The sequence below is a fragment of the Triticum aestivum genome, chromosome 4D, assembly GCF_018294505.1.
Source record: "Triticum aestivum cultivar Chinese Spring chromosome 4D, IWGSC CS RefSeq v2.1, whole genome shotgun sequence".
Lineage (NCBI taxonomy): Eukaryota > Viridiplantae > Streptophyta > Magnoliopsida > Poales > Poaceae > Triticum > Triticum aestivum.
The window spans coordinates 264,700,806-264,712,308 of record NC_057805.1 but is presented as its reverse complement, the minus strand read 5'-3'; the positions used below and the strand labels follow the sequence as shown (position 1 = coordinate 264,712,308).

Below are 11,503 nucleotides of genomic sequence, written 5' to 3'. Positions count from 1 at the left end.
GCTTCGGCGGCGGGGACGCGGGCGGGGCCACGTGGCACGTGCCCGTTGGCTCGGGGCGGCGGCGGCGTTTCGTCCGACCGAACCGGACGTGTCCGGCGGCGGGAGCAGGAAGATGCTAGGTTAGACCGCGAATTTGGAGGAGGGTGCACATATTTATAGGTAGAGGGAGCTAGGAGACTCCAAATGGAGTGCAGTTTTTGCCCACACGATCGTGATCGAACGACCGAGAGCATGGAGCGGACTTAGATGGGTTATTGGGCTGTTTGGAGGGGGGTTTGGCTGCAACACACAAAAGGACTTTGCGGTTACCCGGTTAACCGTTGGAGCATCAAACGACCTCCAAATGGAACGAAACTTGACAGGTGGTCTACCGGTGGTGTACCAAGGCCACTTGGCAAGACTCGGTCTATTCCGAGAACGTTTAACACCCGCCCACGAAAAGAAACAAGAGGGGTGCGCCGGCGCGTGTGGGAGTGTCGGATTGCAAAACGGACAACGGGGAAAATGCTCGGATGCATGAGACGAACACGTAAGCAAATGAGATGCACATGATGACATGATATGAGATGCATGACATGAACAAAATGCAAAACGAGAGACAAAACCCGACCACGGAGGGAATATCATAACACATGGCCGAAAATGGCAAGAGTTGGAGTTACAAATATGGAAAGTTACATCCGGGGTGTTACAGCTATCTTTTGATAGTGCGGGTATCGGGATTTGCATGGTGTGAGAACCGCCGATACGTAGTATACGGGTTTTTGGAGTGGGAATTTATGTCCCTCTTCCTCTCGTTCGACGACGAGCACTGTGCTCACCACCTGGTGAGTTGCTGATATATTTAGTAGCATAGGTTCGCCGATGTTAGGTGCGGAAAAATTTGGGTTGTTTGCTAGCAGAGTTTTTATTTCTTCCAACCCAGCTGTTGCCGCGTCCGTCCACTCGAAGTGGTCGGTACACCGAAGCAGGCGATATAGCGGCAGTGCTTTTTCTCCCAATCGGGAGATAAAGCGGCTCAAGGCTGCCACGCACCCAACTAACTTTTGGACCTGTTTTAGGTCTGTTGGTATCGCCAATTGTGACAAGGCTCGGATTTTGGCTGGGTTTGCTTCGATTCCTCTATTGGAAATGATGAACCCGAGCAACTTTTCGGCCGGAACGCCGAAAACGTATTTTTCTGGATTGAACCATATGTCATATGTTCGGAGGTTGTCGAATGTGAGACGTAAGTCGTCCACCAATGATTCGACGTGTTTGGTTTTGATGACTACATCATCTACATATGCCTCCACCGTCTTGCCAATTTGTTTTTCTAGGCATGGTTGAATCATGCGTTGGTAGGTGGCCCTGGTGTTCTTGAGTCCGAAAGGCATAGTATTAAAGCAGAAAGGACCATACGGAGTGATAAATGCCGTTGCGGCCTGATCAGATTCCTTCATCTTAATCTGATGGTATCCGGAGTATGCATCGAGGAAACACAGTGAATCGTGTCCTGCAGTTGCATCAATGATTTGGTCTATGTGGGGCAGCAGGAATGGGTCCTTAGGGCAAGCTTTATTAAGGTCTTTAAAATCGACACAAAGGCGCCAGGATTTGTCCTTCTTTGGCACCATGACCAGGTTTGTTAGCCAATCCGGATGTTTTATTTCTCGAATAAACCCGGCTTCGAGTAGTTTAGCTAGCTCCTCCCCCATAGCTTGCCGCTTGGGTTCGGAAAATCGCCGTAGTGCTTGCTTAACTCGCCTGAACCCCTTTATTATATTGAGGCTGTGTTCGGCCAATCTGCGTGGGATTCCTGGCATATCCGAAGGGTGCCAAGCGAAAATGTCCCAATTCTCACATAGGAATGCTCTTAGAGCGGCATCGACCGCCGGATCTAGCTGTGCCCCAATGGCTGCTGTTTTATTGGGATCCGTTGGGTGGACTTGGAATTTGACTATTTCGTCTGCAGGCTTGAAGGAAGTGGATTTAGGCCTTTTATCAAGAATTACGTCGTCTCTATCCACTATGGAACGCAGAGCGGTGAGCTCCTCGGCCGCAAGAGCTTCGGACAGTGCCTCGAGGGCCAGGGATGCGGTTTTGTTTTCGGCGCGGAGTGCTATGTCCGGATCACTGGCAGTAGTGATAAAACCGTTGGGCCCGGGAATTTTGAGCTTCATGTACCCGTAATGGGGTATGGCTTTAAAGCATGTGAACGCATCTCGCCCTAATAGGGCATGATATCCGCTGTTGAAAGGTGCCACCTGGAAGATTAATTCTTCGGACCTGTAGTTCTCCGGCGTGCCGAATACCACATCAAGTTTTGTCTTTCCCGAACACCGTGCTTCTCGGCTGGGGATGATACCTTGAAAGGTTGTACTGCTCTGCTTGATGCAGCTCTTGTCTATTTGCATTTTATTGAGCGTGTCTTCGTAGATGAGGTTCAGTCCGCTGCCGCCGTCCATGAGCACTTTAGTGAGGCGAAAGCCATCTACAATTGGGTTTAGAACCAAAGCGGCTGGTGCTCGGACTGATCGGGCCCTTGGTTCATCATTAGCGTTGAAGGTTATCGCCATATCGTTCCAAGGATTTATTGCGGCTACGTGATTGACTTCCGCGAGGTCGCGGAGCGCCCTTTTATGCTGATTGTTTGAAGAAAAGGTCTCAAAGACCGGAAACACATTGAGATCGTTATCCTCGGGGGAGTACCTTACCGGGCTAGTGTTCGTGAGGATGGCCTCACCGCTTTTAGCCACCTGCCAGAGTATCCAAACATGCCCGAAGGCTACGAGTTGGTTCGGAATTTGGCATCGCGTGTATCTAACAGGGTTTGTCGAGCCATTCATCGAGGATAGTTCTGTGTCCCGGTAAGGGTTTAATTTTCCTTTCCGTGAAGTAATGATCAGGTGCCCCGTAAGGGTGCATCCTTTTTGCCCGGCCGGTGGATGGCTTAAAGGCCAGTGGTTCCCACCGAGCTGTCTGGGCTTTCCAAGCGCTTTCCATTGCACAGTACTTCTGTACTATATGTGCCAAATCTGCAAAGTGCAGTATGCGGCGTGGATTGAGGGCATTGAGGATCCCCTCGAACGTACAGTTGCGGCAAAAGACTGATACCGCATCATCGTCGCAGCAATCTTTAATCTTGTTTTTAACAAGTAGGAATCTAGCCCAAAAGTGGTGGACTGTTTCCTGGGGTTGCTGTCGTATGTACATTAAGTCGCATATGTCCGGCGGACTAGAATTGCTTGGAGAGTATTGATTGTGGTGGGCGTGTGGGCTTAAATACTAGCCTTGACCTGCCGCGGAATCCGGATTTTGAAAATTTTCTAAGGTCGTTGGCCCAGGATCCGGAGTGTCCTAGGGGTTTTTAGTTTCAACGCTTGATTCCATGCTCGGGGGTAGATGATCTCTTCTCGAAGATGAGTGTCTGGCTCGTGGGGCTCGGAGATCCAAACATAGTTTGTTTTTAGCATAGGAGGAGCAGTATCCTCGACTTGCTCTTCCACGACAGTCACCAGGTGGGTGACCGGTGGGGACCTGATTTCCCTTTGATCGGGTTTAAGCCCAATCAGATTGTGATCCGTTGCGACCCCCAGGGCGGCGATGTGATCTAGCAATTCGTTTAAAGACGAGATATCTGTCGGATCCATCTTCTCGACGCTTTTGGGGTTGATGCGGAGATGATTTTTGGCAATCCGGGAGACCGCCTTGGGCTTAATGGCTGGGCAGGCGCCTAGTGAAATTGCCGATCTGGAGGATCTGCCCAGGAACTAGGGCCCTTCTAGAGGTGAATTTGTCATTGACGACAAGGCGAGCCATCGATCCTTCTGTCGACGACACGGAGGAACTCTCAGTGAAAGCACGAATGTCGGTGTCAAAACCGGCCAATCTCGGGTAGGGGGTCCCGATCTGTGCGTCTGTGGATCGAAGGTAACAGGAGGTGGGGGACACGATGTTTACCCAGGTTTGGGCCCTCTTAACGGAGGTAATACCCTACTTCCTGCTTGATTGACTATGATGAGTATAGGGGTTACAAGAGTTGATCTACCTTGAGATCGTAATGACTAAACCCTAGATGTCTAGCTTGTATGAATTCTCCTTTTTCTACAGACTAAACCCTCCGGTTTATATAGACACTGGAGGGGGGCTAGGGTTGCACAAGGTCGGTTTACAGAAGAAGGAAACTACACATCCGGACGTCAAGCTTTCCACCCACGCAAAGGAGAGTCCCATCCGGACACGGGGGAAGGTCCTCGATCTTGTATCTTCACGGCCCATCAATCCGGCCCATATCACATAGCCCGGACACCCGAGGACCGCCTAGTCCAGGACTCCCTCACATACACTTGGAGCATACATACATAGCATACTTGGGATTGAAGATGACACATTTACTCTCATAGGTTGGTGCACAAACGTATCTTGCCCATTTGAGAAATCACGCTAGTGTCTCTCTAGCATCCGTGCAACAAGATCTTTTTCCATGGCAACACATTCTGTTCTCATTCCTTGGTTGCGTGGATCCCATCTATCTATGCGCATGTGTGTTTCTTGTGTTACCATAGCTTTGATCTATTTGCTTTATATTGCAATTTTGTGAATCTCCCTCAACATTTTCGACATCTTGGACTAATATTTTCTTGACTTTTGTGTCACTTACCCTAACCAAGCCACTCGATAAGCTTTAATTTGTAGGTGTGAGTGAACAAGTTCGGTACCAATTCCGCTATTCTCTCATATCACATTGAGTGACACGGGATACATCCTCAACTTTGGGAAACAGTATCTTGGTATTGTTTACCTCATTTCCTACTCACCTCTACTTGAGTCTTGTGATGGATAGGCAAATCACATCATCTTAGGTATTCGACCGCATCGAGCGACTCGCCATTGACATATGACACTCCAAAGCAAGGAAAAGGGACTACCTCGATGACAACTTGGACGCGCACATGGATGACACCCAACACGTGTTGGCCAACTACAAGTCTTCTTCCCCTTCCTCATCTTCACGGTGGAGATGCTCAAGTCATACACCTTCGAAGCATCCACACGATGCAAGTACCACGCAGCACCATCCTCATCTTCAAGTCGACTGCCAAGACAACCGTAAGACACATGTGCATGAAGACGAAGAGTGACATCGACTACAAGTTCAAGCACGACAACGTCACCACCAAGAGGAAGCTTTGGTTACCACCACCACTTCGGCATCTTCGCCAAGTGTTCTCAAGGCATCTTCGCCTTCGAATGTACGGCATCTTCGCCTACTTCACACGAGTACGCCTACTTCGACATCATCAAGTCCAAGGAGACCACCTACCAGCGATGGCGACTTTTCCATCTCCGAAAGCCCCTCAAAGAAGACGACTGAGCATGGGAAATTCCCTTCAGTCATGGAGACGAGCTATGAGATGCCACATCATATGGGCCTCATACAAGACGGTGATAAGACGGTCGAGCAAGGGCCATCCCCTTCGACCACGGCAACGAGCAAAAACCTCTCCAACAACATGAAGATGGCACCCCATTGGGACTCTTACTCTGAGTCAAGCTACAACACTGCACATGAGACCTTATCTTTGGTCTCAGAGGAGAGCAGTGATTTGCCACACCCTACGGCATTCATCTTTGGAGGCGTTATGGATGAGGAGGTTGAGCATGGGACTATCCCTTCAACCAAGGAGGCGATAGGAGTTGAGCATGGAGACATTTGCACCTAGATCTCTCCGATACCCACATATGACAAGATGCCCCGATTTTCATGTGAGGAGAGCCACCACACCATGAGTGAGATGAGTGACTCCACTATATATGACATTGAGTGCATTTCCTATGAGAGAATGAGTGTGACCACCACTAGCCCCACACTTGCGAGCATGCCACACATCCTATGTGAGGTTGAGAGCCATTTGAGTGACTCCACCAACCATATGAGTGAGAGCATCTTACCGGGAGTGAGTGAGCCACAACACTTAGTGAGTGAGCTAGTTGAGACAGCACATGAGGCCACTATGATTTCTAATGACTTAACCTCTAATCCGAGTGTGTTTTCTTCTTTGGTGCTAGGTCTCCAACATGATGACATGCCTATCCTCGACGAGTCCATACCTCCAATGGGAACAAAGATGGCCATGGTGGACGATGATGCACCCCCAGATGGTTCCATCAAGAAAACAATGTTCACCAGGCATCGATCTTCAACACCTCACCTACACCCCATGAGTGGAGCTCCAAAGGTAACATAGGTGATGGTCCTTTCGCTTGTCACACTAGTAAGCATGCACGTGCAACGCACGTCTCGACTAAAATATATTCCATTATAAAACATATTATTCTATTATAACATAAACCTATTTTCTGTGAAGCTGAAATCTCATGCAAAGAGCATATAATTTCTAGGTCCTTAAAATGACTGAAAAATATCATGCTTTATGAATACATGCCCAAGTCCATTGTGTAACAACTATAAAATATCGTTAACTAATTGATACAAATTCAGTTCATGAAGAAAATTAAATTGTGGCCAAGTATATTTGCATTATGCACCCCCCTCGGGTACTGCATCTTGGCAACCAACGCCATCACCAACACCTCGCGGTCAACCATGGTACTATATAGATGTTCACGTGTTATAATTGTTTGTCATATATCGCAGCCATGATCTCTTAAACTGCATAACTGACATCATTCACGTGTTATTCATAGATTAAAGTAATCATTTGATCTAAACTGAACTAAATTTGAGGTATAATATTCCTAACCAAAGAAAAATAATTTTTCAATCTTATTTTCTTCTAGTTGGTACCTACAAATGTGCCACTGGCAATAGGCACTGGGAGAAAAGACATGTTAGTGTGTATACAGAGGCAACGGAAATTAGTAGTTTCCACGGAAGCTGATCGAATGACATAATTCATCAAAGTTCTGAGATACAAGTTTGCACATCGAAGAAACAAAACATTGCTAGTTCATACAGAAACAAACCATCAAGTTGTATCAATAAGACATCCTCGCCCCTGCGGTTGTACCAAGCAATGTCAGGAACACGTGAAACCAGTCACAAAACTCGCCAACGGACAAATCAGATGCACAAACCACTAAAGGTGGAACCACGCTTACTCATAATCTGAAGGTCCTGGCCAATGTAATTCATTTATGGTTATTTAGTGTTAATCCTTCCATGACAAGGTCCAGAGCAACGAAGGTATTTGCAACCTGTTGTTTCAAATAGTAAGCTTCTTTTGTGAACATTCACAATAAAGCACATACCCAATTTTTAATAGTTTGGAAAATAACAACAAAACATTGGGATTATAAGTCAAATAGCTCTTAGTGAGAAACAACAAAATCCAATAGTAGTATGAAACTGAAAAGAAAAACAATAAAAATATCCAAACTATGATGACCTCCTAATTTCAATAATCTCCTCGTTCCCCTAGAATTCCCGTTCTCCCTCTCAAATTTAAAAATCCAGTTCTTCGTCATGGTAGAATGAGCTCTCGGCACGTCCTCACCGTCGCCAAAGGAGCAATGGACGCAGAGCAACAAATGAAGCCGGAGCCCGAGTGGTCAGCGGCGGCCGGGAAACAAAGCAACACGTGTAGAGGGAGCCCTCGCTGTCCGCGGTGGCCGGGATACAAAGTAACACATCGCGAGAGCCCCACTGGTCGGAGGCGGCCGGGAAACACGTGCAGCCGGTGCCCCTGTGGTCGGCGGCATCCAGGATACAGGGCAACCAGAGCAACGCGTGCTACATGGCCTCCCCCCGCCATGCCGGTCCAAGGGCGTCCTGTTCGTCGGCCTCCTCGAGTCGTCGCCCGTGATGAACACCTCGGCATACGTGCGCAGCAACCGCACGTCGATGACCTGCACACCCATCTCCATGGTGGTGGTCGCTGCGCCACGCCGTCGTTGTCGCACCGCTGCAGGAGGATTAGCTGATAACCGAATTTAGTTTTCAGACTTGTTAACTGAATTAGCCCATATAGCGATCAGATTAATTGTACATTTTCAGACTTGATAACTGAATTTACTTTGGGGGAAGAGATTAAGCATTCCATTTCTTGCACAAACAAATCGACATGACGTTACCTTGCCATCTGCGGACCTTTTGTTCGTATACCTTTTTCGGACCTCAAAGCCCTTTTGACCACCACAGCTAAGCCAAAATGCCCAAGCTTCATCCGAATTTTTAAATTTCATGCCAACATGAGGTACCAAGCTGGACAATATAGCTCTGCAATTGAAAAGTAATCATGAGCACAAAAAACTTGTGCAAGTGCCATATTTTAGGATGAGAGAAAAGTAAATGTGAAAGGGAAAGCTTGGTAGCTCATGTTGGCATGGTACGATGGTACGATGTGTTAGCCTCTTCTTCCATCTCAATAGACAAAATAGAACCCCGGCTGATTCTTCTTTTTATAAAAGGGAAAGCTTGATCAAGTTGAAGGCAGTCTTATGATCAAAATTCTGTCAGTTCTAGTGAGCTATTCATAGGAACATGGCATGAGAAAGGGAAACTTCAGACTTACGCACCAGATTGAAAAGGAGAGCAGGTTGTCCTCACCGGCTGTTTCTTCCACGAAAAAAAGGGCAGAGGTTGATCAAGTTGAAAGCAATCTGATGTTCCTAATTCCGGTTAGCGACATGGGGAAGATAGCAGGAGAAAAGCAAACAGAATTACTACGTACAAGATTACGCACATCGTTCACCGGCGATCGACTCCTTCACCAGAACGCGATTGAAGAACAGAGTTCTCCAGCGATCCAATCCTTCACCAGAGTGGGCTCACCCTGCGGCCCGACTCCAGGGCCTTCCTCCGGGAGCAGCAGGGCCGGCACCAGAGCTACTGGTCCCACGTGCTCGCCCGCCTACGCCGCGACTCCCCGGGCCGCCGACGCGATCTCCCGCGCCGACCTGAAGCTGACCAACACCATGATGGTCTTTGAGGCGTCGGCAACAGAGATACAGGGGCCGTGGTGTCCGGCGTCGGGCAGGGCAGTGGCGAGTACTTCTCGCGCGTCGGCGTGGGCCAGCTCGTGCGGCAGCTATGCATGGTGCTCGACGGCGGTAGCGACGTCACCTGGCCGCAGTGCCAGCCCTGCGCCGACACCTTATGTAGATCCACTAGCACGTACAGGCCCGCCATTGCCTGCTGCTGATGCGCCGCAAAATCAGTCGTAGGTCTTGCCCTTTTGCCCCGCCATCCATGATCCAGCGGCAGCGCCGGTGAGGGCAGCGTGCGCCTCGAAGCAGAGAAGATAGGGGATTGGTGGCGGGGGGCGGACTTGCAGTCGCGTGCGCGCTCGCTGCGCCGATGTGCCCTTCGGCATGTTGGGGCTGCTTTTCTCTTCGGCAGCGACGCCTAGGATCTGCGGGGTTCAACCTATCCTCTCCACCACCGATTCCTTTTCTGCGGAGGCGCAACCGACTATGGTTGGGAGGCTATGGAATCGGGAAGGATGTGAGGGACAGAGCAGGAGGAGTACGAAAGAAAACAACCCCTTATTATTGAATCGTTACTTTTCACTTACGGGTGGCACGGTGGGTAATTTTCTTTAAAGGTGGAGTACGATCAGCCAAAAAGAATACTTAATGCACACAGAGTATGGATTAGATTAACGCTAGCTGTTAGATTAAGTTTAGTGGGCCTAATCATGCGGTGGTAATGGGTCCGTGTACATTTCATAGGGTGCATTTAGAGAAGTTCTTGTTTGATTGTTTAATAATAGTGGAGACTAGTGGACTATCTTCACATCGATTGCTTGCATGATGATCACCTTATGGATTCATCACATACTTTTCTACATGATTAGATGTGCCACCTATTTATGATGAATATGATGACGAGCATGTCGAATTGCCTAGTTGTGATGCTATGCTCCATAGGATATCATGTGAAAATTCTATCGATCACGTCATGTTTGACAATCCCTTAAACTTGTCATATGCTATGAGTGAGATCTCCCGTATTGCATCATTACAATCTCAACATAGTAACTATGCATGCCTCATTAAAATAAATCCCATTTGCACTTATGGCATAGATGACAAGATGATGGTTATTGGATTTTGCTTCTCTTGCGATGATATTGCTATGCTACCTTTGCAAAATGTGTGCAATTCATCCCATATACCATGCCATGGAAATTATTGTGTATAGTATGATTCCATCCCTTGTGTGCACCATATGCATACCATCCATGACAATGCTCTACATACTTATCATGATGCATTACACAATATGAGTCCTCATTATGCTATACATAACCACAAACTTCCATGATGGATGACATGTTTCTATATCATGCAACTTATTTATATGACCATTGTATATTTTGTGCTAACCAACACATGCACGTCTGCATCATAATGGATGATGTGTACATATACCACGCGCACACAATTTTTCCTTTGTCTTTATTTTGTGTAGGTACTCATGAATACTTGTCAACTTCACAATCCCATGAGTTGACAAAACGAGCTCTTAAGAGCAACAATGATTTCGGATCCCGTGGATTACAGTTTCCACCGTTCCATTCGCGCAAGGACTTCGCGCATCACTTTTACTTGGCTCTCACACAGCTATGGGTTATATACCACTTATCTCCTCATGCCCACCTTACCGTGTTCACTTTGCATGATATGACTCTTTGCATGATTTTGCCATGCAATTGTGACCCTTGCTTGCACTCACATATGATTCACCATTCTACTACTACTATGTGTATTTGCATGTTTATTGGAGATTCTTGTTGCTATTGTCATGTTCTATATGTGCCTCATGATATTGCGCATACTTTGCTCACATCTTGTTTTCATGCTTGCAATATGTTATGTGCATTGCATATGCCAACTATTTGCACACATGACATGATGACCATGATCACCTCTAGTATGTTGCATCTTCGCACTACTAGCTTGCATGACTTGATTCATATGATGACTTGCTTTGTTGCATCACCCATGATCCATTCTTGCTCGTTTCATTGGATTGATGACATGTATGTTGATGCCTCTCGCATGATTTGTATTGCTCATTGTTCCATATCTCCATTAGTTGCATCTCTCATATTCTCTTGTAGTGAGTGCAACAATGCTATAATGATTGATCTTGGAGACTTGGACATCTTACTTGTGAAGCATGCATGTTTGATTGTGCTTAACACATTTGTTTGTTCTCGCATCTTATGCCTACATACCATGCCATACACCCTTGTACTTTCATATGATAAGCATGATGAAAACACTTGTTGGGTATCTCACCACCTAAATGATAGGTTTCACATTCACGCTAACCTCATTGGTTTTTCCAAGTGTTTGTCATGTTCTTTCGTTTTGAAGGACTCACAAGGCCGCACCGTCATGAGCTTTCTTGGTCATGAGAAGGTATGCATGTTGCACGACACCATCATCTTAGGGAACCTCATGAAGCGACGAGACATCTTGGAGTGCTTTGATCGCGCCATCACATACACTTCGTCCAACAACAAGTCCATCCATGCCTACCGTGTACATG

General features: G+C 47.3%; 1 long non-coding RNA gene across 2 annotated transcripts; it reads right to left on the bottom strand.

Annotated features, from left to right (window-relative positions):
* Positions 1-7,277: 7,277 nt before the first annotated feature.
* Positions 7,278-9,448, bottom strand: LOC123097431 (uncharacterized). Of its 2 annotated transcripts, none has more exons than XR_006447187.1 (2): positions 8,077-9,448; positions 7,278-7,922 (listed from the first exon to the last, which is right to left on the bottom strand). It is a non-coding gene; the product is annotated as an uncharacterized lncRNA (long non-coding RNA). The 2 variants fall into 2 exon arrangements; XR_006447186.1 differs by having other exon boundaries at positions 7,278-7,907.
* Positions 9,449-11,503: the final 2,055 nt, after the last annotated feature.